General features: G+C 41.6%; 1 pseudogene; it reads right to left on the bottom strand.

Moving 5' to 3' along the window:
* Window positions 1-625: 625 nt before the first annotated feature.
* On the bottom strand, window positions 626-999 carry LOC114201306 (large ribosomal subunit protein eL34 pseudogene; annotated as a pseudogene).
* Between the last annotated feature and the right edge of the window lie 1,234 nt (window positions 1,000-2,233).

Genomic DNA, 2,233 nt, shown 5'->3' on the forward strand with positions numbered 1-2,233 from the left:
GTAAATGTAAACTTGACCTATTTAAGATTGTGAAGAATTTTTACTTTCTCTCTTATCTCCCCTTTACTGCATGCTTCTTTCTCCTTTCTCTCAGACCTACCCTCCACTGTCCAGTGACCTAATGTTCTTTCTAACCTGTTTCCTGTCAAAACCTACTTTCAGTTAGCAGAGTTGAAAACAAACTGAAAAATGAAATTAAGACCCAGGTTTCAAATTCCTATCTTCTTTAAAGTTGGTTTGTTTTTATTTTTTTTTAAGATTTTATTTATTTATTAGAGAGAGACACAGCAAGAGAGGGAACACAAGCAGGGGGAGTGGGAGAGGGAGAAGCAGGCATCCCGCGGAGCAGGGAGCCCGGTGTGGGGCTCGATCCTAGGACCCTGGGATCATGACCTGAGCTGAAGGCAGATGCTTAATGACTGAGCCACCCAGGTGCCCCAAAAGTTGGTTTGTTTTTAATTGAGGACAATCAGAAAGGAGTAAGAAAGGCAGAATTTTCAGGAGAGGAGGGACATCTGAGCACCTTTAGATACTCCCCTTATACTAGGAATTCATTTTTCCCCCTTTATTTTTTTTTCAAGCCTTCTGATTTTTTTTTTATTACTCAAAAAAGCTTCTCATTTTTTTATTTAGCTTTCTCACTCTGTGCTTGGGCCTTCAACACTTTCACAACGATTTTCTGCTCCTCAATAAGAAAAGCACGCTTGATCCTGTCACGAACACACTTAGCACACATGGAACCACCATAGGCCCTGCTGACGTGTTTTTTCGTTTTGGACAACCTCATAAGGACTTTAGGTCTCACAGCACGAACTCCTCGAAGTCGGCCTGGGCACACGCCACATGCAGATTTTGGTGCTTTCCCAACCTTCTTGGTATAAAGGTAAACGATTCCATTACCAGGGGTTCGGGACAGCCTAGTTTTGTTAGAGGCTGTATTATAGGACAGCCTACGACGGTAGGTCAAACGCTGGACCATTCTGAATGCCTACGGACGCCGTCCCCCCCCTTTATTTTTTTAAATATTTTATTTGAAAGAGAGAGAGAGAGTAAGCACGAGCTGGGGGAGAGGATGCAGAGGGAGAAGCAGACTCCCCGCTGAGCAGGGAGCCTAATGCGGGCCTTGATCCCAGGACCCTGGGATCATGACCTGAACTGAAGGCAGATGCTTAACCTACTGAGCCACCCAGGTGCCCCTTTTTTCCCCATTTAGATAACTAGTCATATCTTTGGTGAAAAGGATGTAAGAGCTGCCTGGGACCCAGGATCTCACCCTTGAATTCTGTCCATTCAGCTAGTCCCCAGAGAAAATACACATGTAGAAGGAAAGGCTAGCCAATACATGCTCTCTATTCCCATGACACTATTGTGCAACACAGTAGAAGTAGTTAAGAGCTTAGGCTCTGGAGTCAGACCAACCTGTGCTCAAATGTGGCTCTATCACTTATCTATATGATCTTGGGCAAGTGAGTTAACCTCTGGGAGTGTTAGTACTTTTGAATATAAAATAAGGATAATAATTTCTACCTCATGGGTGCTGTGAGGATTAAAAGAGATAAAGCCTGCAGACTGCTTAGTTCAGTGCCTGGCACATAGTAAGACCTCAATAAATGAGAATTGCTTGATGTTGATGATGAAGAAGGAGGAGGAGGAGGGGGAGGAAGAAGGAGGAGGGGGAGGAAGAAGAAGGGGGAGGAGGAGAAAGACAGGAAGAAGCAAGAGGGGAAGGAGAGGAAAGGAAAAGAGGAAGGAAAGAGAAAGAAGAAGAAAGAGGACATCATCTTCTGACCCAAAAGGCCAAATTATAAAGAAACCTCCTTTTCATTTGGCTACAGGTGGGTCTTAGGGCCTAAAATAGTAATCTTCAAAACTTTTTGTTCTTACAGCTCCAAAATAATTTTTTTAAACTGTGAAACCCCTCATGCATTTTTAAGCTGACATCTAAAGTTTTTCATCATGAGTTTAAATAGTTACAAAAAAAGATATTATTCCTGGCATTTTATAAATAGTTTTATTTTCAAATAAAACTGTTATGTCATTTTTAGCTATTCAGTTGCTAGAGCCATTCACTTATCATTATCACAGGGTAATCACAAAAGAAGCCTATACCAAGACATCAAATAATTATACCCATTTTTCTTTCCCTTGGAAGCAACTTGTTAATCTACCAGATTCAGAAAGGGAAATTGAAAATGTGTTCATTCAAAAGACTTTTGTCATTACCATATGCTTA

The sequence above is a fragment of the Eumetopias jubatus genome, unplaced genomic scaffold (assembly GCF_037043125.1).
Source record: "Eumetopias jubatus isolate StellerSeaLion01/CBP00866 unplaced genomic scaffold, mEumJub1_p1.0 scaffold_14, whole genome shotgun sequence".
Lineage (NCBI taxonomy): Eukaryota > Metazoa > Chordata > Mammalia > Carnivora > Otariidae > Eumetopias > Eumetopias jubatus.